This window comes from Anomaloglossus baeobatrachus, unplaced genomic scaffold, assembly GCF_048569485.1.
Source record: "Anomaloglossus baeobatrachus isolate aAnoBae1 unplaced genomic scaffold, aAnoBae1.hap1 Scaffold_5001, whole genome shotgun sequence".
NCBI lineage: Eukaryota > Metazoa > Chordata > Amphibia > Anura > Aromobatidae > Anomaloglossus > Anomaloglossus baeobatrachus.
In genome coordinates this window covers 311-24,335 of record NW_027444357.1, presented here as the reverse complement: position 1 = coordinate 24,335, position 24,025 = coordinate 311, and the positions used below count along the sequence as shown (strand labels likewise).

Sequence of the window (24,025 nt, the reverse complement as noted above, 5' to 3'; positions counted from 1 at the left end):
CCTCCAGGAACGGTGCACCCCTTCTTAACCCAGTTTCCAAAAGCAGAACTCAATTCACCTGATTCATATTAGCCCGATTTAATGAATTGGAAGAAAGCATACGTCTTCATATGCACCTCAATTTGGCCCATTCACTTTTCACACTTCCTCCTTTTGTTTTTTATCTTTCACACTTTTGACTTTCTTTATTCATCCAAATAGCAAACTCATCACCACTCAACCTGACCAACTCGGCTATGTCCCCGTGCTGCAGTTCTCTGTCTTATCTAGATCATTTGCAATTGAATGGAATAGATCCCTTTTGGACAAAGTGGATTCACCTGCTGCTGCAGTGACCACAGGTGTGATAACATCTAGAATTGGCATCTGGTGCGATCTCTCCGCTTCCACTCCAAAGAAAGTTACCTGTTTATTCCTATCATGCATTGGTTTTTGGGGTTTTCTTTGAGTAATGATGATCTCTTTAGTAGTCTGTTGGCGCCCTCTCCTGGAGGAATAGTTTGCTTGCTCTTGGACATTCTAAAAGAGAGGTCATGATAGACATTGAGCTTCTGAGCTCAATTGGGGACAGTCATGGGTGATGAATGTTTGCAACCTACTGCGAAGCCTCATACCGCAATATAAGGAACGTCAAATACTAAGAAAGGGCGGCCTATGAAAGAATTACTACTTTCAATAAGTACACTTAAACGGCTAATTGGGAATAGAAAAACTGTAAAAAGCCCTCTGAGAAAGCCCCCCTCTAACCTTTGATAGTAAGCTTTTCTGTAGTCTGCCTGTTGATGTATTTTCCGTTTGAACTGTGCACAACATGAAGAGACGGAACACTGGCGGCTTGTCACAATGCCCCCCGATGACATCACAATAGCGCTGCTGCCTAGAAAACAAGCTGCGCAGAAGAAGTTGTTCTTTGGGTGGGAGGGTGGGCTAGTGGAAGGAGGGGGCAATCTCTTTTTTTCCCGGGTGGTAGGGGGATGACAGGAGAAGGGAAGCGGGTGGTGAGAAAGGTACAGAGGGCAGGGTTTGGGGGCTGGGAAGGAAAGGGAAAAGATTAGGGTTTGGGGATGATGAAAGGGCTTTCTACGGGTAAGGATGGCAAAGGGTGGCAGTGACGGAAAGTCAGGCAACCTGTCCTGTCCGTCTTTTTGTATCGTGAATTGGAAAGACTGCAAGGGGGAGGGGAGTTGCTTGCGCCCTAAAGGAGGAGTTATTCAGATTCATTGCAGTGGGCGGCGGCTGCAAAACGCACCATTCTTCTTGTTTTGGCTCTGCAAAGCAGCCTTTTCAAGGGTTGGCTTGGGTGACAAAATGTCTTGTGTAGGCGTGGGTTTGTCTCCCTCTCGCTCTCTCTCCCTAAGATGTGTCCGGCATAGGCCAGGGTGCCACTCGAGGCCCAAACCAATTCTGGTTATCGCTTCTCGGCCTTTTGGCTAAGATCAAGTGTAGTATCTGTTCTTATCAGTTTAATATCTGATACGTCCCCTATCTGGGGACCATATATTAAATGGATTTTTAGAACAGGGAGATGGAAAAAGAGCTTGCTCTGTCCACTCCACGCATTGACCTGGTATTGCAGTACCTCCAGGAACGGTGCACCCCTTCTTAACCCAGTTTCCAAAAGCAGAACTCAATTCACCTGATTCATATTAGCCCGATTTAATGAATTGGAAGAAAGCATACGTCTTCATATGCACCTCAATTTGGCCCATTCACTTTTCACACTTCCTCCTTTTGTTTTTTATCTTTCACACTTTTGACTTTCTTTATTCATCCAAATAGCAAACTCATCACCACTCAACCTGACCAACTCGGCTATGTCCCCGTGCTGCAGTTCTCTGTCTTATCTAGATCATTTGCAATTGAATGGAATAGATCCCTTTTGGACAAAGTGGATTCACCTGCTGCTGCAGTGACCACAGGTGTGATAACATCTAGAATTGGCATCTGGTGCGATCTCTCCGCTTCCACTCCAAAGAAAGTTACCTGTTTATTCCTATCATGCATTGGTTTTTGGGGTTTTCTTTGAGTAATGATGATCTCTTTAGTAGTCTGTTGGCGCCCTCTCCTGGAGGAATAGTTTGCTTGCTCTTGGACATTCTAAAAGAGAGGTCATGATAGACATTGAGCTTCTGAGCTCAATTGGGGACAGTCATGGGTGATGAATGTTTGCAACCTACTGCGAAGCCTCATACCGCAATATAAGGAACGTCAAATACTAAGAAAGGGCGGCCTATGAAAGAATTACTACTTTCAATAAGTACACTTAAACGGCTAATTGGGAATAGAAAAACTGTAAAAAGCCCTCTGAGAAAGCCCCCCTCTAACCTTTGATAGTAAGCTTTTCTGTAGTCTGCCTGTTGATGTATTTTCCGTTTGAACTGTGCACAACAAGAAGAGACGGAACACTGGCGGCTTGTCACAATGCCCCCCGATGACATCACAATAGCGCTGCTGCCTAGAAAACAAGCTGCGCAGAAGAAGTTGTTCTTTGGGTGGGAGGGTGGGCTAGTGGAAGGAGGGGGCAATCTCTTTTTTTCCCGGGTGGTAGGGGGATGACAGGAGAAGGGAAGCGGGTGGTGAGAAAGGTACAGAGGGCAGGGTTTGGGGGCTGGGAAGGAAAGGGAAAAGATTAGGGTTTGGGGATGATGAAAGGGCTTTCTACGGGTAAGGATGGCAAAGGGTGGCAGTGACGGAAAGTCAGGCAACCTGTCCTGTCCGTCTTTTTGTATCGTGAATTGGAAAGACTGCAAGGGGGAGGGGAGTTGCTTGCGCCCTAAAGGAGGAGTTATTCAGATTCATTGCAGTGGGCGGCGGCTGCAAAACGCACCATTCTTCTTGTTTTGGCTCTGCAAAGCAGCCTTTTCAAGGGTTGGCTTGGGTGACAAAATGTCTTGTGTAGGCGTGGGTTTGTCTCCCTCTCGCTCTCTCTCCCTAAGATGTGTCCGGCATAGGCCAGGGTGCCACTCGAGGCCCAAACCAATTCTGGTTATCGCTTCTCGGCCTTTTGGCTAAGATCAAGTGTAGTATCTGTTCTTATCAGTTTAATATCTGATACGTCCCCTATCTGGGGACCATATATTAAATGGATTTTTAGAACAGGGAGATGGAAAAAGAGCTTGCTCTGTCCACTCCACGCATTGACCTGGTATTGCAGTACCTCCAGGAACGGTGCACCCCTTCTTAACCCAGTTTCCAAAAGCAGAACTCAATTCACCTGATTCATATTAGCCCGATTTAATGAATTGGAAGAAAGCATACGTCTTCATATGCACCTCAATTTGGCCCATTCACTTTTCACACTTCCTCCTTTTGTTTTTTATCTTTCACACTTTTGACTTTCTTTATTCATCCAAATAGCAAACTCATCACCACTCAACCTGACCAACTCGGCTATGTCCCCGTGCTGCAGTTCTCTGTCTTATCTAGATCATTTGCAATTGAATGGAATAGATCCCTTTTGGACAAAGTGGATTCACCTGCTGCTGCAGTGACCACAGGTGTGATAACATCTAGAATTGGCATCTGGTGCGATCTCTCCGCTTCCACTCCAAAGAAAGTTACCTGTTTATTCCTATCATGCATTGGTTTTTGGGGTTTTCTTTGAGTAATGATGATCTCTTTAGTAGTCTGTTGGCGCCCTCTCCTGGAGGAATAGTTTGCTTGCTCTTGGACATTCTAAAAGAGAGGTCATGATAGACATTGAGCTTCTGAGCTCAATTGGGGACAGTCATGGGTGATGAATGTTTGCAACCTACTGCGAAGCCTCATACCGCAATATAAGGAACGTCAAATACTAAGAAAGGGCGGCCTATGAAAGAATTACTACTTTCAATAAGTACACTTAAACGGCTAATTGGGAATAGAAAAACTGTAAAAAGCCCTCTGAGAAAGCCCCCCTCTAACCTTTGATAGTAAGCTTTTCTGTAGTCTGCCTGTTGATGTATTTTCCGTTTGAACTGTGCACAACATGAAGAGACGGAACACTGGCGGCTTGTCACAATGCCCCCCGATGACATCACAATAGCGCTGCTGCCTAGAAAACAAGCTGCGCAGAAGAAGTTGTTCTTTGGGTGGGAGGGTGGGCTAGTGGAAGGAGGGGGCAATCTCTTTTTTTCCCGGGTGGTAGGGGGATGACAGGAGAAGGGAAGCGGGTGGTGAGAAAGGTACAGAGGGCAGGGTTTGGGGGCTGGGAAGGAAAGGGAAAAGATTAGGGTTTGGGGATGATGAAAGGGCTTTCTACGGGTAAGGATGGCAAAGGGTGGCAGTGACGGAAAGTCAGGCAACCTGTCCTGTCCGTCTTTTTGTATCGTGAATTGGAAAGACTGCAAGGGGGAGGGGAGTTGCTTGCGCCCTAAAGGAGGAGTTATTCAGATTCATTGCAGTGGGCGGCGGCTGCAAAACGCACCATTCTTCTTGTTTTGGCTCTGCAAAGCAGCCTTTTCAAGGGTTGGCTTGGGTGACAAAATGTCTTGTGTAGGCGTGGGTTTGTCTCCCTCTCGCTCTCTCTCCCTAAGATGTGTCCGGCATAGGCCAGGGTGCCACTCGAGGCCCAAACCAATTCTGGTTATCGCTTCTCGGCCTTTTGGCTAAGATCAAGTGTAGTATCTGTTCTTATCAGTTTAATATCTGATACGTCCCCTATCTGGGGACCATATATTAAATGGATTTTTAGAACAGGGAGATGGAAAAAGAGCTTGCTCTGTCCACTCCACGCATTGACCTGGTATTGCAGTACCTCCAGGAACGGTGCACCCCTTCTTAACCCAGTTTCCAAAAGCAGAACTCAATTCACCTGATTCATATTAGCCCGATTTAATGAATTGGAAGAAAGCATACGTCTTCATATGCACCTCAATTTGGCCCATTCACTTTTCACACTTCCTCCTTTTGTTTTTTATCTTTCACACTTTTGACTTTCTTTATTCATCCAAATAGCAAACTCATCACCACTCAACCTGACCAACTCGGCTATGTCCCCGTGCTGCAGTTCTCTGTCTTATCTAGATCATTTGCAATTGAATGGAATAGATCCCTTTTGGACAAAGTGGATTCACCTGCTGCTGCAGTGACCACAGGTGTGATAACATCTAGAATTGGCATCTGGTGCGATCTCTCCGCTTCCACTCCAAAGAAAGTTACCTGTTTATTCCTATCATGCATTGGTTTTTGGGGTTTTCTTTGAGTAATGATGATCTCTTTAGTAGTCTGTTGGCGCCCTCTCCTGGAGGAATAGTTTGCTTGCTCTTGGACATTCTAAAAGAGAGGTCATGATAGACATTGAGCTTCTGAGCTCAATTGGGGACAGTCATGGGTGATGAATGTTTGCAACCTACTGCGAAGCCTCATACCGCAATATAAGGAACGTCAAATACTAAGAAAGGGCGGCCTATGAAAGAATTACTACTTTCAATAAGTACACTTAAACGGCTAATTGGGAATAGAAAAACTGTAAAAAGCCCTCTGAGAAAGCCCCCCTCTAACCTTTGATAGTAAGCTTTTCTGTAGTCTGCCTGTTGATGTATTTTCCGTTTGAACTGTGCACAACATGAAGAGACGGAACACTGGCGGCTTGTCACAATGCCCCCCGATGACATCACAATAGCGCTGCTGCCTAGAAAACAAGCTGCGCAGAAGAAGTTGTTCTTTGGGTGGGAGGGTGGGCTAGTGGAAGGAGGGGGCAATCTCTTTTTTTCCCGGGTGGTAGGGGGATGACAGGAGAAGGGAAGCGGGTGGTGAGAAAGGTACAGAGGGCAGGGTTTGGGGGCTGGGAAGGAAAGGGAAAAGATTAGGGTTTGGGGATGATGAAAGGGCTTTCTACGGGTAAGGATGGCAAAGGGTGGCAGTGACGGAAAGTCAGGCAACCTGTCCTGTCCGTCTTTTTGTATCGTGAATTGGAAAGACTGCAAGGGGGAGGGGAGTTGCTTGCGCCCTAAAGGAGGAGTTATTCAGATTCATTGCAGTGGGCGGCGGCTGCAAAACGCACCATTCTTCTTGTTTTGGCTCTGCAAAGCAGCCTTTTCAAGGGTTGGCTTGGGTGACAAAATGTCTTGTGTAGGCGTGGGTTTGTCTCCCTCTCGCTCTCTCTCCCTAAGATGTGTCCGGCATAGGCCAGGGTGCCACTCGAGGCCCAAACCAATTCTGGTTATCGCTTCTCGGCCTTTTGGCTAAGATCAAGTGTAGTATCTGTTCTTATCAGTTTAATATCTGATACGTCCCCTATCTGGGGACCATATATTAAATGGATTTTTAGAACAGGGAGATGGAAAAAGAGCTTGCTCTGTCCACTCCACGCATTGACCTGGTATTGCAGTACCTCCAGGAACGGTGCACCCCTTCTTAACCCAGTTTCCAAAAGCAGAACTCAATTCACCTGATTCATATTAGCCCGATTTAATGAATTGGAAGAAAGCATACGTCTTCATATGCACCTCAATTTGGCCCATTCACTTTTCACACTTCCTCCTTTTGTTTTTTATCTTTCACACTTTTGACTTTCTTTATTCATCCAAATAGCAAACTCATCACCACTCAACCTGACCAACTCGGCTATGTCCCCGTGCTGCAGTTCTCTGTCTTATCTAGATCATTTGCAATTGAATGGAATAGATCCCTTTTGGACAAAGTGGATTCACCTGCTGCTGCAGTGACCACAGGTGTGATAACATCTAGAATTGGCATCTGGTGCGATCTCTCCGCTTCCACTCCAAAGAAAGTTACCTGTTTATTCCTATCATGCATTGGTTTTTGGGGTTTTCTTTGAGTAATGATGATCTCTTTAGTAGTCTGTTGGCGCCCTCTCCTGGAGGAATAGTTTGCTTGCTCTTGGACATTCTAAAAGAGAGGTCATGATAGACATTGAGCTTCTGAGCTCAATTGGGGACAGTCATGGGTGATGAATGTTTGCAACCTACTGCGAAGCCTCATACCGCAATATAAGGAACGTCAAATACTAAGAAAGGGCGGCCTATGAAAGAATTACTACTTTCAATAAGTACACTTAAACGGCTAATTGGGAATAGAAAAACTGTAAAAAGCCCTCTGAGAAAGCCCCCCTCTAACCTTTGATAGTAAGCTTTTCTGTAGTCTGCCTGTTGATGTATTTTCCGTTTGAACTGTGCACAACATGAAGAGACGGAACACTGGCGGCTTGTCACAATGCCCCCCGATGACATCACAATAGCGCTGCTGCCTAGAAAACAAGCTGCGCAGAAGAAGTTGTTCTTTGGGTGGGAGGGTGGGCTAGTGGAAGGAGGGGGCAATCTCTTTTTTTCCCGGGTGGTAGGGGGATGACAGGAGAAGGGAAGCGGGTGGTGAGAAAGGTACAGAGGGCAGGGTTTGGGGGCTGGGAAGGAAAGGGAAAAGATTAGGGTTTGGGGATGATGAAAGGGCTTTCTACGGGTAAGGATGGCAAAGGGTGGCAGTGACGGAAAGTCAGGCAACCTGTCCTGTCCGTCTTTTTGTATCGTGAATTGGAAAGACTGCAAGGGGGAGGGGAGTTGCTTGCGCCCTAAAGGAGGAGTTATTCAGATTCATTGCAGTGGGCGGCGGCTGCAAAACGCACCATTCTTCTTGTTTTGGCTCTGCAAAGCAGCCTTTTCAAGGGTTGGCTTGGGTGACAAAATGTCTTGTGTAGGCGTGGGTTTGTCTCCCTCTCGCTCTCTCTCCCTAAGATGTGTCCGGCATAGGCCAGGGTGCCACTCGAGGCCCAAACCAATTCTGGTTATCGCTTCTCGGCCTTTTGGCTAAGATCAAGTGTAGTATCTGTTCTTATCAGTTTAATATCTGATACGTCCCCTATCTGGGGACCATATATTAAATGGATTTTTAGAACAGGGAGATGGAAAAAGAGCTTGCTCTGTCCACTCCACGCATTGACCTGGTATTGCAGTACCTCCAGGAACGGTGCACCCCTTCTTAACCCAGTTTCCAAAAGCAGAACTCAATTCACCTGATTCATATTAGCCCGATTTAATGAATTGGAAGAAAGCATACGTCTTCATATGCACCTCAATTTGGCCCATTCACTTTTCACACTTCCTCCTTTTGTTTTTTATCTTTCACACTTTTGACTTTCTTTATTCATCCAAATAGCAAACTCATCACCACTCAACCTGACCAACTCGGCTATGTCCCCGTGCTGCAGTTCTCTGTCTTATCTAGATCATTTGCAATTGAATGGAATAGATCCCTTTTGGACAAAGTGGATTCACCTGCTGCTGCAGTGACCACAGGTGTGATAACATCTAGAATTGGCATCTGGTGCGATCTCTCCGCTTCCACTCCAAAGAAAGTTACCTGTTTATTCCTATCATGCATTGGTTTTTGGGGTTTTCTTTGAGTAATGATGATCTCTTTAGTAGTCTGTTGGCGCCCTCTCCTGGAGGAATAGTTTGCTTGCTCTTGGACATTCTAAAAGAGAGGTCATGATAGACATTGAGCTTCTGAGCTCAATTGGGGACAGTCATGGGTGATGAATGTTTGCAACCTACTGCGAAGCCTCATACCGCAATATAAGGAACGTCAAATACTAAGAAAGGGCGGCCTATGAAAGAATTACTACTTTCAATAAGTACACTTAAACGGCTAATTGGGAATAGAAAAACTGTAAAAAGCCCTCTGAGAAAGCCCCCCTCTAACCTTTGATAGTAAGCTTTTCTGTAGTCTGCCTGTTGATGTATTTTCCGTTTGAACTGTGCACAACATGAAGAGACGGAACACTGGCGGCTTGTCACAATGCCCCCCGATGACATCACAATAGCGCTGCTGCCTAGAAAACAAGCTGCGCAGAAGAAGTTGTTCTTTGGGTGGGAGGGTGGGCTAGTGGAAGGAGGGGGCAATCTCTTTTTTTCCCGGGTGGTAGGGGGATGACAGGAGAAGGGAAGCGGGTGGTGAGAAAGGTACAGAGGGCAGGGTTTGGGGGCTGGGAAGGAAAGGGAAAAGATTAGGGTTTGGGGATGATGAAAGGGCTTTCTACGGGTAAGGATGGCAAAGGGTGGCAGTGACGGAAAGTCAGGCAACCTGTCCTGTCCGTCTTTTTGTATCGTGAATTGGAAAGACTGCAAGGGGGAGGGGAGTTGCTTGCGCCCTAAAGGAGGAGTTATTCAGATTCATTGCAGTGGGCGGCGGCTGCAAAACGCACCATTCTTCTTGTTTTGGCTCTGCAAAGCAGCCTTTTCAAGGGTTGGCTTGGGTGACAAAATGTCTTGTGTAGGCGTGGGTTTGTCTCCCTCTCGCTCTCTCTCCCTAAGATGTGTCCGGCATAGGCCAGGGTGCCACTCGAGGCCCAAACCAATTCTGGTTATCGCTTCTCGGCCTTTTGGCTAAGATCAAGTGTAGTATCTGTTCTTATCAGTTTAATATCTGATACGTCCCCTATCTGGGGACCATATATTAAATGGATTTTTAGAACAGGGAGATGGAAAAAGAGCTTGCTCTGTCCACTCCACGCATTGACCTGGTATTGCAGTACCTCCAGGAACGGTGCACCCCTTCTTAACCCAGTTTCCAAAAGCAGAACTCAATTCACCTGATTCATATTAGCCCGATTTAATGAATTGGAAGAAAGCATACGTCTTCATATGCACCTCAATTTGGCCCATTCACTTTTCACACTTCCTCCTTTTGTTTTTTATCTTTCACACTTTTGACTTTCTTTATTCATCCAAATAGCAAACTCATCACCACTCAACCTGACCAACTCGGCTATGTCCCCGTGCTGCAGTTCTCTGTCTTATCTAGATCATTTGCAATTGAATGGAATAGATCCCTTTTGGACAAAGTGGATTCACCTGCTGCTGCAGTGACCACAGGTGTGATAACATCTAGAATTGGCATCTGGTGCGATCTCTCCGCTTCCACTCCAAAGAAAGTTACCTGTTTATTCCTATCATGCATTGGTTTTTGGGGTTTTCTTTGAGTAATGATGATCTCTTTAGTAGTCTGTTGGCGCCCTCTCCTGGAGGAATAGTTTGCTTGCTCTTGGACATTCTAAAAGAGAGGTCATGATAGACATTGAGCTTCTGAGCTCAATTGGGGACAGTCATGGGTGATGAATGTTTGCAACCTACTGCGAAGCCTCATACCGCAATATAAGGAACGTCAAATACTAAGAAAGGGCGGCCTATGAAAGAATTACTACTTTCAATAAGTACACTTAAACGGCTAATTGGGAATAGAAAAACTGTAAAAAGCCCTCTGAGAAAGCCCCCCTCTAACCTTTGATAGTAAGCTTTTCTGTAGTCTGCCTGTTGATGTATTTTCCGTTTGAACTGTGCACAACATGAAGAGACGGAACACTGGCGGCTTGTCACAATGCCCCCCGATGACATCACAATAGCGCTGCTGCCTAGAAAACAAGCTGCGCAGAAGAAGTTGTTCTTTGGGTGGGAGGGTGGGCTAGTGGAAGGAGGGGGCAATCTCTTTTTTTCCCGGGTGGTAGGGGGATGACAGGAGAAGGGAAGCGGGTGGTGAGAAAGGTACAGAGGGCAGGGTTTGGGGGCTGGGAAGGAAAGGGAAAAGATTAGGGTTTGGGGATGATGAAAGGGCTTTCTACGGGTAAGGATGGCAAAGGGTGGCAGTGACGGAAAGTCAGGCAACCTGTCCTGTCCGTCTTTTTGTATCGTGAATTGGAAAGACTGCAAGGGGGAGGGGAGTTGCTTGCGCCCTAAAGGAGGAGTTATTCAGATTCATTGCAGTGGGCGGCGGCTGCAAAACGCACCATTCTTCTTGTTTTGGCTCTGCAAAGCAGCCTTTTCAAGGGTTGGCTTGGGTGACAAAATGTCTTGTGTAGGCGTGGGTTTGTCTCCCTCTCGCTCTCTCTCCCTAAGATGTGTCCGGCATAGGCCAGGGTGCCACTCGAGGCCCAAACCAATTCTGGTTATCGCTTCTCGGCCTTTTGGCTAAGATCAAGTGTAGTATCTGTTCTTATCAGTTTAATATCTGATACGTCCCCTATCTGGGGACCATATATTAAATGGATTTTTAGAACAGGGAGATGGAAAAAGAGCTTGCTCTGTCCACTCCACGCATTGACCTGGTATTGCAGTACCTCCAGGAACGGTGCACCCCTTCTTAACCCAGTTTCCAAAAGCAGAACTCAATTCACCTGATTCATATTAGCCCGATTTAATGAATTGGAAGAAAGCATACGTCTTCATATGCACCTCAATTTGGCCCATTCACTTTTCACACTTCCTCCTTTTGTTTTTTATCTTTCACACTTTTGACTTTCTTTATTCATCCAAATAGCAAACTCATCACCACTCAACCTGACCAACTCGGCTATGTCCCCGTGCTGCAGTTCTCTGTCTTATCTAGATCATTTGCAATTGAATGGAATAGATCCCTTTTGGACAAAGTGGATTCACCTGCTGCTGCAGTGACCACAGGTGTGATAACATCTAGAATTGGCATCTGGTGCGATCTCTCCGCTTCCACTCCAAAGAAAGTTACCTGTTTATTCCTATCATGCATTGGTTTTTGGGGTTTTCTTTGAGTAATGATGATCTCTTTAGTAGTCTGTTGGCGCCCTCTCCTGGAGGAATAGTTTGCTTGCTCTTGGACATTCTAAAAGAGAGGTCATGATAGACATTGAGCTTCTGAGCTCAATTGGGGACAGTCATGGGTGATGAATGTTTGCAACCTACTGCGAAGCCTCATACCGCAATATAAGGAACGTCAAATACTAAGAAAGGGCGGCCTATGAAAGAATTACTACTTTCAATAAGTACACTTAAACGGCTAATTGGGAATAGAAAAACTGTAAAAAGCCCTCTGAGAAAGCCCCCCTCTAACCTTTGATAGTAAGCTTTTCTGTAGTCTGCCTGTTGATGTATTTTCCGTTTGAACTGTGCACAACATGAAGAGACGGAACACTGGCGGCTTGTCACAATGCCCCCCGATGACATCACAATAGCGCTGCTGCCTAGAAAACAAGCTGCGCAGAAGAAGTTGTTCTTTGGGTGGGAGGGTGGGCTAGTGGAAGGAGGGGGCAATCTCTTTTTTTCCCGGGTGGTAGGGGGATGACAGGAGAAGGGAAGCGGGTGGTGAGAAAGGTACAGAGGGCAGGGTTTGGGGGCTGGGAAGGAAAGGGAAAAGATTAGGGTTTGGGGATGATGAAAGGGCTTTCTACGGGTAAGGATGGCAAAGGGTGGCAGTGACGGAAAGTCAGGCAACCTGTCCTGTCCGTCTTTTTGTATCGTGAATTGGAAAGACTGCAAGGGGGAGGGGAGTTGCTTGCGCCCTAAAGGAGGAGTTATTCAGATTCATTGCAGTGGGCGGCGGCTGCAAAACGCACCATTCTTCTTGTTTTGGCTCTGCAAAGCAGCCTTTTCAAGGGTTGGCTTGGGTGACAAAATGTCTTGTGTAGGCGTGGGTTTGTCTCCCTCTCGCTCTCTCTCCCTAAGATGTGTCCGGCATAGGCCAGGGTGCCACTCGAGGCCCAAACCAATTCTGGTTATCGCTTCTCGGCCTTTTGGCTAAGATCAAGTGTAGTATCTGTTCTTATCAGTTTAATATCTGATACGTCCCCTATCTGGGGACCATATATTAAATGGATTTTTAGAACAGGGAGATGGAAAAAGAGCTTGCTCTGTCCACTCCACGCATTGACCTGGTATTGCAGTACCTCCAGGAACGGTGCACCCCTTCTTAACCCAGTTTCCAAAAGCAGAACTCAATTCACCTGATTCATATTAGCCCGATTTAATGAATTGGAAGAAAGCATACGTCTTCATATGCACCTCAATTTGGCCCATTCACTTTTCACACTTCCTCCTTTTGTTTTTTATCTTTCACACTTTTGACTTTCTTTATTCATCCAAATAGCAAACTCATCACCACTCAACCTGACCAACTCGGCTATGTCCCCGTGCTGCAGTTCTCTGTCTTATCTAGATCATTTGCAATTGAATGGAATAGATCCCTTTTGGACAAAGTGGATTCACCTGCTGCTGCAGTGACCACAGGTGTGATAACATCTAGAATTGGCATCTGGTGCGATCTCTCCGCTTCCACTCCAAAGAAAGTTACCTGTTTATTCCTATCATGCATTGGTTTTTGGGGTTTTCTTTGAGTAATGATGATCTCTTTAGTAGTCTGTTGGCGCCCTCTCCTGGAGGAATAGTTTGCTTGCTCTTGGACATTCTAAAAGAGAGGTCATGATAGACATTGAGCTTCTGAGCTCAATTGGGGACAGTCATGGGTGATGAATGTTTGCAACCTACTGCGAAGCCTCATACCGCAATATAAGGAACGTCAAATACTAAGAAAGGGCGGCCTATGAAAGAATTACTACTTTCAATAAGTACACTTAAACGGCTAATTGGGAATAGAAAAACTGTAAAAAGCCCTCTGAGAAAGCCCCCCTCTAACCTTTGATAGTAAGCTTTTCTGTAGTCTGCCTGTTGATGTATTTTCCGTTTGAACTGTGCACAACATGAAGAGACGGAACACTGGCGGCTTGTCACAATGCCCCCCGATGACATCACAATAGCGCTGCTGCCTAGAAAACAAGCTGCGCAGAAGAAGTTGTTCTTTGGGTGGGAGGGTGGGCTAGTGGAAGGAGGGGGCAATCTCTTTTTTTCCCGGGTGGTAGGGGGATGACAGGAGAAGGGAAGCGGGTGGTGAGAAAGGTACAGAGGGCAGGGTTTGGGGGCTGGGAAGGAAAGGGAAAAGATTAGGGTTTGGGGATGATGAAAGGGCTTTCTACGGGTAAGGATGGCAAAGGGTGGCAGTGACGGAAAGTCAGGCAACCTGTCCTGTCCGTCTTTTTGTATCGTGAATTGGAAAGACTGCAAGGGGGAGGGGAGTTGCTTGCGCCCTAAAGGAGGAGTTATTCAGATTCATTGCAGTGGGCGGCGGCTGCAAAACGCACCATTCTTCTTGTTTTGGCTCTGCAAAGCAGCCTTTTCAAGGGTTGGCTTGGGTGACAAAATGTCTTGTGTAGGCGTGGGTTTGTCTCCCTCTCGCTCTCTCTCCCTAAGATGTGTCCGGCATAGGCCAGGGTGCCACTCGAGGCCCAAACCAATTCTGGTTATCGCTTCTCGGCCTTTTGGCTAAGATCAAGTGTAGTATCTGTTCTTATCAGTTTAATATCTGATACGTCCCCTATCTGGGGACCATATATTAAATGGATTTTTAGAACAGGGAGATGGAAAAAGAGCTTGCTCTGTCCACTCCACGCATTGACCTGGTATTGCAGTACCTCCAGGAACGGTGCACCCCTTCTTAACCCAGTTTCCAAAAGCAGAACTCAATTCACCTGATTCATATTAGCCCGATTTAATGAATTGGAAGAAAGCATACGTCTTCATATGCACCTCAATTTGGCCCATTCACTTTTCACACTTCCTCCTTTTGTTTTTTATCTTTCACACTTTTGACTTTCTTTATTCATCCAAATAGCAAACTCATCACCACTCAACCTGACCAACTCGGCTATGTCCCCGTGCTGCAGTTCTCTGTCTTATCTAGATCATTTGCAATTGAATGGAATAGATCCCTTTTGGACAAAGTGGATTCACCTGCTGCTGCAGTGACCACAGGTGTGATAACATCTAGAATTGGCATCTGGTGCGATCTCTCCGCTTCCACTCCAAAGAAAGTTACCTGTTTATTCCTATCATGCATTGGTTTTTGGGGTTTTCTTTGAGTAATGATGATCTCTTTAGTAGTCTGTTGGCGCCCTCTCCTGGAGGAATAGTTTGCTTGCTCTTGGACATTCTAAAAGAGAGGTCATGATAGACATTGAGCTTCTGAGCTCAATTGGGGACAGTCATGGGTGATGAATGTTTGCAACCTACTGCGAAGCCTCATACCGCAATATAAGGAACGTCAAATACTAAGAAAGGGCGGCCTATGAAAGAATTACTACTTTCAATAAGTACACTTAAACGGCTAATTGGGAATAGAAAAACTGTAAAAAGCCCTCTGAGAAAGCCCCCCTCTAACCTTTGATAGTAAGCTTTTCTGTAGTCTGCCTGTTGATGTATTTTCCGTTTGAACTGTGCACAACATGAAGAGACGGAACACTGGCGGCTTGTCACAATGCCCCCCGATGACATCACAATAGCGCTGCTGCCTAGAAAACAAGCTGCGCAGAAGAAGTTGTTCTTTGGGTGGGAGGGTGGGCTAGTGGAAGGAGGGGGCAATCTCTTTTTTTCCCGGGTGGTAGGGGGATGACAGGAGAAGGGAAGCGGGTGGTGAGAAAGGTACAGAGGGCAGGGTTTGGGGGCTGGGAAGGAAAGGGAAAAGATTAGGGTTTGGGGATGATGAAAGGGCTTTCTACGGGTAAGGATGGCAAAGGGTGGCAGTGACGGAAAGTCAGGCAACCTGTCCTGTCCGTCTTTTTGTATCGTGAATTGGAAAGACTGCAAGGGGGAGGGGAGTTGCTTGCGCCCTAAAGGAGGAGTTATTCAGATTCATTGCAGTGGGCGGCGGCTGCAAAACGCACCATTCTTCTTGTTTTGGCTCTGCAAAGCAGCCTTTTCAAGGGTTGGCTTGGGTGACAAAATGTCTTGTGTAGGCGTGGGTTTGTCTCCCTCTCGCTCTCTCTCCCTAAGATGTGTCCGGCATAGGCCAGGGTGCCACTCGAGGCCCAAACCAATTCTGGTTATCGCTTCTCGGCCTTTTGGCTAAGATCAAGTGTAGTATCTGTTCTTATCAGTTTAATATCTGATACGTCCCCTATCTGGGGACCATATATTAAATGGATTTTTAGAACAGGGAGATGGAAAAAGAGCTTGCTCTGTCCACTCCACGCATTGACCTGGTATTGCAGTACCTCCAGGAACGGTGCACCCCTTCTTAACCCAGTTTCCAAAAGCAGAACTCAATTCACCTGATTCATATTAGCCCGATTTAATGAATTGGAAGAAAGCATACGTCTTCATATGCACCTCAATTTGGCCCATTCACTTTTCACACTTCCTCCTTTTGTTTTTTATCTTTCACACTTTTGACTTTCTTTATTCATCCAAATAGCAAACTCATCACCACTCAACCTGACCAACTCGGCTATGTCCCCGTGCTGCAGTTCTCTGTCTTATCTAGATCATTTGCAATTGAATGGAATAGATCCCTTTTGGACAAAGTGGATTCACCTGCTGCTGCAGTGACCACAGGTGTGATAACATCTAGAATTGGCATCTGGTGCGATCTCTCCGCTTCCACTCCAAAGAAAGTTACCTGTTTATTCCTATCATGCATTGGTTTTTGGGGTTTTCTTTGAGTAATGATGATCTCTTTAGTAGTCTGTTGGCGCCCTCTCCTGGAGGAATAGTTTGCTTGCTCTTGGACATTCTAAAAGAGAGGTCATGATAGACATTGAGCTTCTGAGCTCAATTGGGGACAGTCATGGGTGATGAATGTTTGCAACCTACTGCGAAGCCTCATACCGCAATATAAGGAACGTCAAATACTAAGAAAGGGCGGCCTATGAAAGAATTACTACTTTCAATAAGTACACTTAAACGGCTAATTGGGAATAGAAAAACTGTAAAAAGCCCTCTGAGAAAGCCCCCCTCTAACCTTTGATAGTAAGCTTTTCTGTAGTCTGCCTGTTGATGTATTTTCCGTTTGAACTGTGCACAACATGAAGAGACGGAACACTGGCGGCTTGTCACAATGCCCCCCGATGACATCACAATAGCGCTGCTGCCTAGAAAACAAGCTGCGCAGAAGAAGTTGTTCTTTGGGTGGGAGGGTGGGCTAGTGGAAGGAGGGGGCAATCTCTTTTTTTCCCGGGTGGTAGGGGGATGACAGGAGAAGGGAAGCGGGTGGTGAGAAAGGTACAGAGGGCAGGGTTTGGGGGCTGGGAAGGAAAGGGAAAAGATTAGGGTTTGGGGATGATGAAAGGGCTTTCTACGGGTAAGGATGGCAAAGGGTGGCAGTGACGGAAAGTCAGGCAACCTGTCCTGTCCGTCTTTTTGTATCGTGAATTGGAAAGACTGCAAGGGGGAGGGGAGTTGCTTGCGCCCTAAAGGAGGAGTTATTCAGATTCATTGCAGTGGGCGGCGGCTGCAAAACGCACCATTCTTCTTGTTTTGGCTCTGCAAAGCAGCCTTTTCAAGGGTTGGCTTGGGTGACAAAATGTCTTGTGTAGGCGTGGGTTTGTCTCCCTCTCGCTCTCTCTCCCTAAGATGTGTCCGGCATAGGCCAGGGTGCCACTCGAGGCCCAAACCAATTCTGGTTATCGCTTCTCGGCCTTTTGGCTAAGATCAAGTGTAGTATCTGTTCTTATCAGTTTAATATCTGATACGTCCCCTATCTGGGGACCATATATTAAATGGATTTTTAGAACAGGGAGATGGAAAAAGAGCTTGCTCTGTCCACTCCACGCATTGACCTGGTATTGCAGTACCTCCAGGAACGGTGCACCCCTTCTTAACCCAGTTTCCAAAAGCAGAACTCAATTCACCTGATTCATATTAGCCCGATTTAATGAATTGGAAGAAAGCATACGTCTTCATATGCACCTCAATTTGGCCCATTCACTTTTCACACTTCCTCCTTTTGTTTTTTATCTTTCACACTTTTGACTTTCTTTATTCATCCAAATAGCAAACTCATCACCACTCAACCTGACCAACTCGGCTATGTCCCCGTGCTGCAGTTCTCTGTCTTATCTAGATCATTTGCAATTGAATGGAATAGATCCCTTTTGGACAAAGTGGATTCACCTGCTGCTGCAGTGACCACAGGTGTGATAACATCTAGAATTGGCATCTGGTGCGATCTCTCCGCTTCCACTCCAAAGAAAGTTACCTGTTTATTCCTATCATGCATTGGTTTTTGGGGTTTTCTTTGAGTAATGATGATCTCTTTAGTAGTCTGTTGGCGCCCTCTCCTGGAGGAATAGTTTGCTTGCTCTTGGACATTCTAAAAGAGAGGTCATGATAGACATTGAGCTTCTGAGCTCAATTGGGGACAGTCATGGGTGATGAATGTTTGCAACCTACTGCGAAGCCTCATACCGCAATATAAGGAACGTCAAATACTAAGAAAGGGCGGCCTATGAAAGAATTACTACTTTCAATAAGTACACTTAAACGGCTAATTGGGAATAGAAAAACTGTAAAAAGCCCTCTGAGAAAGCCCCCCTCTAACCTTTGATAGTAAGCTTTTCTGTAGTCTGCCTGTTGATGTATTTTCCGTTTGAACTGTGCACAACATGAAGAGACGGAACACTGGCGGCTTGTCACAATGCCCCCCGATGACATCACAATAGCGCTGCTGCCTAGAAAACAAGCTGCGCAGAAGAAGTTGTTCTTTGGGTGGGAGGGTGGGCTAGTGGAAGGAGGGGGCAATCTCTTTTTTTCCCGGGTGGTAGGGGGATGACAGGAGAAGGGAAGCGGGTGGTGAGAAAGGTACAGAGGGCAGGGTTTGGGGGCTGGGAAGGAAAGGGAAAAGATTAGGGTTTGGGGATGATGAAAGGGCTTTCTACGGGTAAGGATGGCAAAGGGTGGCAGTGACGGAAAGTCAGGCAACCTGTCCTGTCCGTCTTTTTGTATCGTGAATTGGAAAGACTGCAAGGGGGAGGGGAGTTGCTTGCGCCCTAAAGGAGGAGTTATTCAGATTCATTGCAGTGGGCGGCGGCTGCAAAACGCACCATTCTTCTTGTTTTGGCTCTGCAAAGCAGCCTTTTCAAGGGTTGGCTTGGGTGACAAAATGTCTTGTGTAGGCGTGGGTTTGTCTCCCTCTCGCTCTCTCTCCCTAAGATGTGTCCGGCATAGGCCAGGGTGCCACTCGAGGCCCAAACCAATTCTGGTTATCGCTTCTCGGCCTTTTGGCTAAGATCAAGTGTAGTATCTGTTCTTATCAGTTTAATATCTGATACGTCCCCTATCTGGGGACCATATATTAAATGGATTTTTAGAACAGGGAGATGGAAAAAGAGCTTGCTCTGTCCACTCCACGCATTGACCTGGTATTGCAGTACCTCCAGGAACGGTGCACCCCTTCTTAACCCAGTTTCCAAAAGCAGAACTCAATTCACCTGATTCATATTAGCCCGATTTAATGAATTGGAAGAAAGCATACGTCTTCATATGCACCTCAATTTGGCCCATTCACTTTTCACACTTCCTCCTTTTGTTTTTTATCTTTCACACTTTTGACTTTCTTTATTCATCCAAATAGCAAACTCATCACCACTCAACCTGACCAACTCGGCTATGTCCCCGTGCTGCAGTTCTCTGTCTTATCTAGATCATTTGCAATTGAATGGAATAGATCCCTTTTGGACAAAGTGGATTCACCTGCTGCTGCAGTGACCACAGGTGTGATAACATCTAGAATTGGCATCTGGTGCGATCTCTCCGCTTCCACTCCAAAGAAAGTTACCTGTTTATTCCTATCATGCATTGGTTTTTGGGGTTTTCTTTGAGTAATGATGATCTCTTTAGTAGTCTGTTGGCGCCCTCTCCTGGAGGAATAGTTTGCTTGCTCTTGGACATTCTAAAAGAGAGGTCATGATAGACATTGAGCTTCTGAGCTCAATTGGGGACAGTCATGGGTGATGAATGTTTGCAACCTACTGCGAAGCCTCATACCGCAATATAAGGAACGTCAAATACTAAGAAAGGGCGGCCTATGAAAGAATTACTACTTTCAATAAGTACACTTAAACGGCTAATTGGGAATAGAAAAACTGTAAAAAGCCCTCTGAGAAAGCCCCCCTCTAACCTTTGATAGTAAGCTTTTCTGTAGTCTGCCTGTTGATGTATTTTCCGTTTGAACTGTGCACAACATGAAGAGACGGAACACTGGCGGCTTGTCACAATGCCCCCCGATGACATCACAATAGCGCTGCTGCCTAGAAAACAAGCTGCGCAGAAGAAGTTGTTCTTTGGGTGGGAGGGTGGGCTAGTGGAAGGAGGGGGCAATCTCTTTTTTTCCCGGGTGGTAGGGGGATGACAGGAGAAGGGAAGCGGGTGGTGAGAAAGGTACAGAGGGCAGGGTTTGGGGGCTGGGAAGGAAAGGGAAAAGATTAGGGTTTGGGGATGATGAAAGGGCTTTCTACGGGTAAGGATGGCAAAGGGTGGCAGTGACGGAAAGTCAGGCAACCTGTCCTGTCCGTCTTTTTGTATCGTGAATTGGAAAGACTGCAAGGGGGAGGGGAGTTGCTTGCGCCCTAAAGGAGGAGTTATTCAGATTCATTGCAGTGGGCGGCGGCTGCAAAACGCACCATTCTTCTTGTTTTGGCTCTGCAAAGCAGCCTTTTCAAGGGTTGGCTTGGGTGACAAAATGTCTTGTGTAGGCGTGGGTTTGTCTCCCTCTCGCTCTCTCTCCCTAAGATGTGTCCGGCATAGGCCAGGGTGCCACTCGAGGCCCAAACCAATTCTGGTTATCGCTTCTCGGCCTTTTGGCTAAGATCAAGTGTAGTATCTGTTCTTATCAGTTTAATATCTGATACGTCCCCTATCTGGGGACCATATATTAAATGGATTTTTAGAACAGGGAGATGGAAAAAGAGCTTGCTCTGTCCACTCCACGCATTGACCTGGTATTGCAGTACCTCCAGGAACGGTGCACCCCTTCTTAACCCAGTTTCCAAAAGCAGAACTCAATTCACCTGATTCATATTAGCCCGATTTAATGAATTGGAAGAAAGCATACGTCTTCATATGCACCTCAATTTGGCCCATTCACTTTTCACACTTCCTCCTTTTGTTTTTTATCTTTCACACTTTTGACTTTCTTTATTCATCCAAATAGCAAACTCATCACCACTCAACCTGACCAACTCGGCTATGTCCCCGTGCTGCAGTTCTCTGTCTTATCTAGATCATTTGCAATTGAATGGAATAGATCCCTTTTGGACAAAGTGGATTCACCTGCTGCTGCAGTGACCACAGGTGTGATAACATCTAGAATTGGCATCTGGTGCGATCTCTCCGCTTCCACTCCAAAGAAAGTTACCTGTTTATTCCTATCATGCATTGGTTTTTGGGGTTTTCTTTGAGTAATGATGATCTCTTTAGTAGTCTGTTGGCGCCCTCTCCTGGAGGAATAGTTTGCTTGCTCTTGGACATTCTAAAAGAGAGGTCATGATAGACATTGAGCTTCTGAGCTCAATTGGGGACAGTCATGGGTGATGAATGTTTGCAACCTACTGCGAAGCCTCATACCGCAATATAAGGAACGTCAAATACTAAGAAAGGGCGGCCTATGAAAGAATTACTACTTTCAATAAGTACACTTAAACGGCTAATTGGGAATAGAAAAACTGTAAAAAGCCCTCTGAGAAAGCCCCCCTCTAACCTTTGATAGTAAGCTTTTCTGTAGTCTGCCTGTTGATGTATTTTCCGTTTGAACTGTGCACAACATGAAGAGACGGAACACTGGCGGCTTGTCACAATGCCCCCCGATGACATCACAATAGCGCTGCTGCCTAGAAAACAAGCTGCGCAGAAGAAGTTGTTCTTTGGGTGGGAGGGTGGGCTAGTGGAAGGAGGGGGCAATCTCTTTTTTTCCCGGGTGGTAGGGGGATGACAGGAGAAGGGAAGCGGGTGGTGAGAAAGGTACAGAGGGCAGGGTTTGGGGGCTGGGAAGGAAAGGGAAAAGATTAGGGTTTGGGGATGATGAAAGGGCTTTCTACGGGTAAGGATGGCAAAGGGTGGCAGTGACGGAAAGTCAGGCAACCTGTCCTGTCCGTCTTTTTGTATCGTGAATTGGAAAGACTGCAAGGGGGAGGGGAGTTGCTTGCGCCCTAAAGGAGGAGTTATTCAGATTCATTGCAGTGGGCGGCGGCTGCAAAACGCACCATTCTTCTTGTTTTGGCTCTGCAAAGCAGCCTTTTCAAGGGTTGGCTTGGGTGACAAAATGTCTTGTGTAGGCGTGGGTTTGTCTCCCTCTCGCTCTCTCTCCCTAAGATGTGTCCGGCATAGGCCAGGGTGCCACTCGAGGCCCAAACCAATTCTGGTTATCGCTTCTCGGCCTTTTGGCTAAGATCAAGTGTAGTATCTGTTCTTATCAGTTTAATATCTGATACGTCCCCTATCTGGGGACCATATATTAAATGGATTTTTAGAACAGGGAGATGGAAAAAGAGCTTGCTCTGTCCACTCCACGCATTGACCTGGTATTGCAGTACCTCCAGGAACGGTGCACCCCTTCTTAACCCAGTTTCCAAAAGCAGAACTCAATTCACCTGATTCATATTAGCCCGATTTAATGAATTGGAAGAAAGCATACGTCTTCATATGCACCTCAATTTGGCCCATTCACTTTTCACACTTCCTCCTTTTGTTTTTTATCTTTCACACTTTTGACTTTCTTTATTCATCCAAATAGCAAACTCATCACCACTCAACCTGACCAACTCGGCTATGTCCCCGTGCTGCAGTTCTCTGTCTTATCTAGATCATTTGCAATTGAATGGAATAGATCCCTTTTGGACAAAGTGGATTCACCTGCTGCTGCAGTGACCACAGGTGTGATAACATCTAGAATTGGCATCTGGTGCGATCTCTCCGCTTCCACTCCAAAGAAAGTTACCTGTTTATTCCTATCATGCATTGGTTTTTGGGGTTTTCTTTGAGTAATGATGATCTCTTTAGTAGTCTGTTGGCGCCCTCTCCTGGAGGAATAGTTTGCTTGCTCTTGGACATTCTAAAAGAGAGGTCATGATAGACATTGAGCTTCTGAGCTCAATTGGGGACAGTCATGGGTGATGAATGTTTGCAACCTACTGCGAAGCCTCATACCGCAATATAAGGAACGTCAAATACTAAGAAAGGGCGGCCTATGAAAGAATTACTACTTTCAATAAGTACACTTAAACGGCTAATTGGGAATAGAAAAACTGTAAAAAGCCCTCTGAGAAAGCCCCCCTCTAACCTTTGATAGTAAGCTTTTCTGTAGTCTGCCTGTTGATGTATTTTCCGTTTGAACTGTGCACAACATGAAGAGACGGAACACTGGCGGCTTGTCACAATGCCCCCCGATGACATCACAATAGCGCTGCTGCCTAGAAAACAAGCTGCGCAGAAGAAGTTGTTCTTTGGGTGGGAGGGTGGGCTAGTGGAAGGAGGGGGCAATCTCTTTTTTTCCCGGGTGGTAGGGGGATGACAGGAGAAGGGAAGCGGGTGGTGAGAAAGGTACAGAGGGCAGGGTTTGGGGGCTGGGAAGGAAAGGGAAAAGATTAGGGTTTGGGGATGATGAAAGGGCTTTCTACGAGTAAGGATGGCAAAGGGTGGCAGTGACGGAAAGTCAGGCAACCTGTCCTGTCCGTCTTTTTGTATCGTGAATTGGAAAGACTGCAAGGGGGAGGGGAGTTGCTTGCGCCCTAAAGGAGGAGTTATTCAGATTCATTGCAGTGGGCGGCGGCTGCAAAACGCACCATTCTTCTTGTTTTGGCTCTGCAAAGCAGCCTTTTCAAGGGTTGGCTTGGGTGACAAAATGTCTTGTGTAGGCGTGGGTTTGTCTCCCTCTCGCTCTCTCTCCCTAAGATGTGTCCGGCATAGGCCAGGGTGCCACTCGAGGCCCAAACCAATTCTGGTTATCGCTTCTCGGCCTTTTGGCTAAGATCAAGTGTAGTATCTGTTCTTATCAGTTTAATATCTGATACGTCCCCTATCTGGGGACCATATATTAAATGGATTTTTAGAACAGGGAGATGGAAAAAGAGCTTGCTCTGTCCACTCCACGCATTGACCTGGTATTGCAGTACCTCCAGGAACGGTGCACCCCTTCTTAACCCAGTTTCCAAAAGCAGAACTCAATTCACCTGATTCATATTAGCCCGATTTAATGAATTGGAAGAAAGCATACGTCTTCATATGCACCTCAATTTGGCCCATTCACTTTTCACACTTCCTCCTTTTGTTTTTTATCTTTCACACTTTTGACTTTCTTTATTCATCCAAATAGCAAACTCATCACCACTCAACCTGACCAACTCGGCTATGTCCCCGTGCTGCAGTTCTCTGTCTTATCTAGATCATTTGCAATTGAATGGAATAGATCCCTTTTGGACAAAGTGGATTCACCTGCTGCTGCAGTGACCACAGGTGTGATAACATCT

At 46.3% G+C, this 24,025-nt stretch overlaps 15 non-coding genes across 15 annotated transcripts; all 15 read left to right on the top strand.

Moving 5' to 3' along the window:
• Nucleotides 1-1,410: 1,410 nt before the first annotated feature.
• LOC142282150 (U2 spliceosomal RNA) lies at nucleotides 1,411-1,601 on the top strand. Its single transcript, XR_012744104.1, has one exon. It is a non-coding gene; the product is annotated as a U2 spliceosomal RNA (small nuclear RNA).
• A 1,387-nt stretch (nucleotides 1,602-2,988) lies between these two features.
• On the top strand, nucleotides 2,989-3,179 carry LOC142282149 (U2 spliceosomal RNA). The gene has a single exon (XR_012744103.1). It is a non-coding gene; the product is annotated as a U2 spliceosomal RNA (small nuclear RNA).
• Nucleotides 3,180-4,566: 1,387 nt separating this feature from the next.
• Nucleotides 4,567-4,757, top strand: LOC142282148 (U2 spliceosomal RNA). The gene has a single exon (XR_012744102.1). It is a non-coding gene; the product is annotated as a U2 spliceosomal RNA (small nuclear RNA).
• A 1,387-nt stretch (nucleotides 4,758-6,144) lies between these two features.
• On the top strand, nucleotides 6,145-6,335 carry LOC142282147 (U2 spliceosomal RNA). Its single transcript, XR_012744101.1, has one exon. It is a non-coding gene; the product is annotated as a U2 spliceosomal RNA (small nuclear RNA).
• Nucleotides 6,336-7,722: 1,387 nt separating this feature from the next.
• On the top strand, nucleotides 7,723-7,913 carry LOC142282146 (U2 spliceosomal RNA). Its single transcript, XR_012744100.1, has one exon. It is a non-coding gene; the product is annotated as a U2 spliceosomal RNA (small nuclear RNA).
• A 1,387-nt stretch (nucleotides 7,914-9,300) lies between these two features.
• LOC142282145 (U2 spliceosomal RNA) lies at nucleotides 9,301-9,491 on the top strand. Its single transcript, XR_012744099.1, has one exon. It is a non-coding gene; the product is annotated as a U2 spliceosomal RNA (small nuclear RNA).
• Nucleotides 9,492-10,878: 1,387 nt separating this feature from the next.
• On the top strand, nucleotides 10,879-11,069 carry LOC142282143 (U2 spliceosomal RNA). Its single transcript, XR_012744098.1, has one exon. It is a non-coding gene; the product is annotated as a U2 spliceosomal RNA (small nuclear RNA).
• A 1,387-nt stretch (nucleotides 11,070-12,456) lies between these two features.
• On the top strand, nucleotides 12,457-12,647 carry LOC142282142 (U2 spliceosomal RNA). Its single transcript, XR_012744097.1, has one exon. It is a non-coding gene; the product is annotated as a U2 spliceosomal RNA (small nuclear RNA).
• Nucleotides 12,648-14,034: 1,387 nt separating this feature from the next.
• On the top strand, nucleotides 14,035-14,225 carry LOC142282141 (U2 spliceosomal RNA). Its single transcript, XR_012744096.1, has one exon. It is a non-coding gene; the product is annotated as a U2 spliceosomal RNA (small nuclear RNA).
• A 1,387-nt stretch (nucleotides 14,226-15,612) lies between these two features.
• Nucleotides 15,613-15,803, top strand: LOC142282140 (U2 spliceosomal RNA). Its single transcript, XR_012744095.1, has one exon. It is a non-coding gene; the product is annotated as a U2 spliceosomal RNA (small nuclear RNA).
• Nucleotides 15,804-17,190: 1,387 nt separating this feature from the next.
• On the top strand, nucleotides 17,191-17,381 carry LOC142282154 (U2 spliceosomal RNA). Its single transcript, XR_012744108.1, has one exon. It is a non-coding gene; the product is annotated as a U2 spliceosomal RNA (small nuclear RNA).
• Nucleotides 17,382-18,768: 1,387 nt separating this feature from the next.
• Nucleotides 18,769-18,959, top strand: LOC142282153 (U2 spliceosomal RNA). Its single transcript, XR_012744107.1, has one exon. It is a non-coding gene; the product is annotated as a U2 spliceosomal RNA (small nuclear RNA).
• Nucleotides 18,960-20,346: 1,387 nt separating this feature from the next.
• Nucleotides 20,347-20,537, top strand: LOC142282152 (U2 spliceosomal RNA). The gene has a single exon (XR_012744106.1). It is a non-coding gene; the product is annotated as a U2 spliceosomal RNA (small nuclear RNA).
• A 1,387-nt stretch (nucleotides 20,538-21,924) lies between these two features.
• LOC142282151 (U2 spliceosomal RNA) lies at nucleotides 21,925-22,115 on the top strand. The gene has a single exon (XR_012744105.1). It is a non-coding gene; the product is annotated as a U2 spliceosomal RNA (small nuclear RNA).
• A 1,387-nt stretch (nucleotides 22,116-23,502) lies between these two features.
• LOC142282139 (U2 spliceosomal RNA) lies at nucleotides 23,503-23,693 on the top strand. The gene has a single exon (XR_012744094.1). It is a non-coding gene; the product is annotated as a U2 spliceosomal RNA (small nuclear RNA).
• The last annotated feature ends 332 nt before the right edge of the window (nucleotides 23,694-24,025 follow it).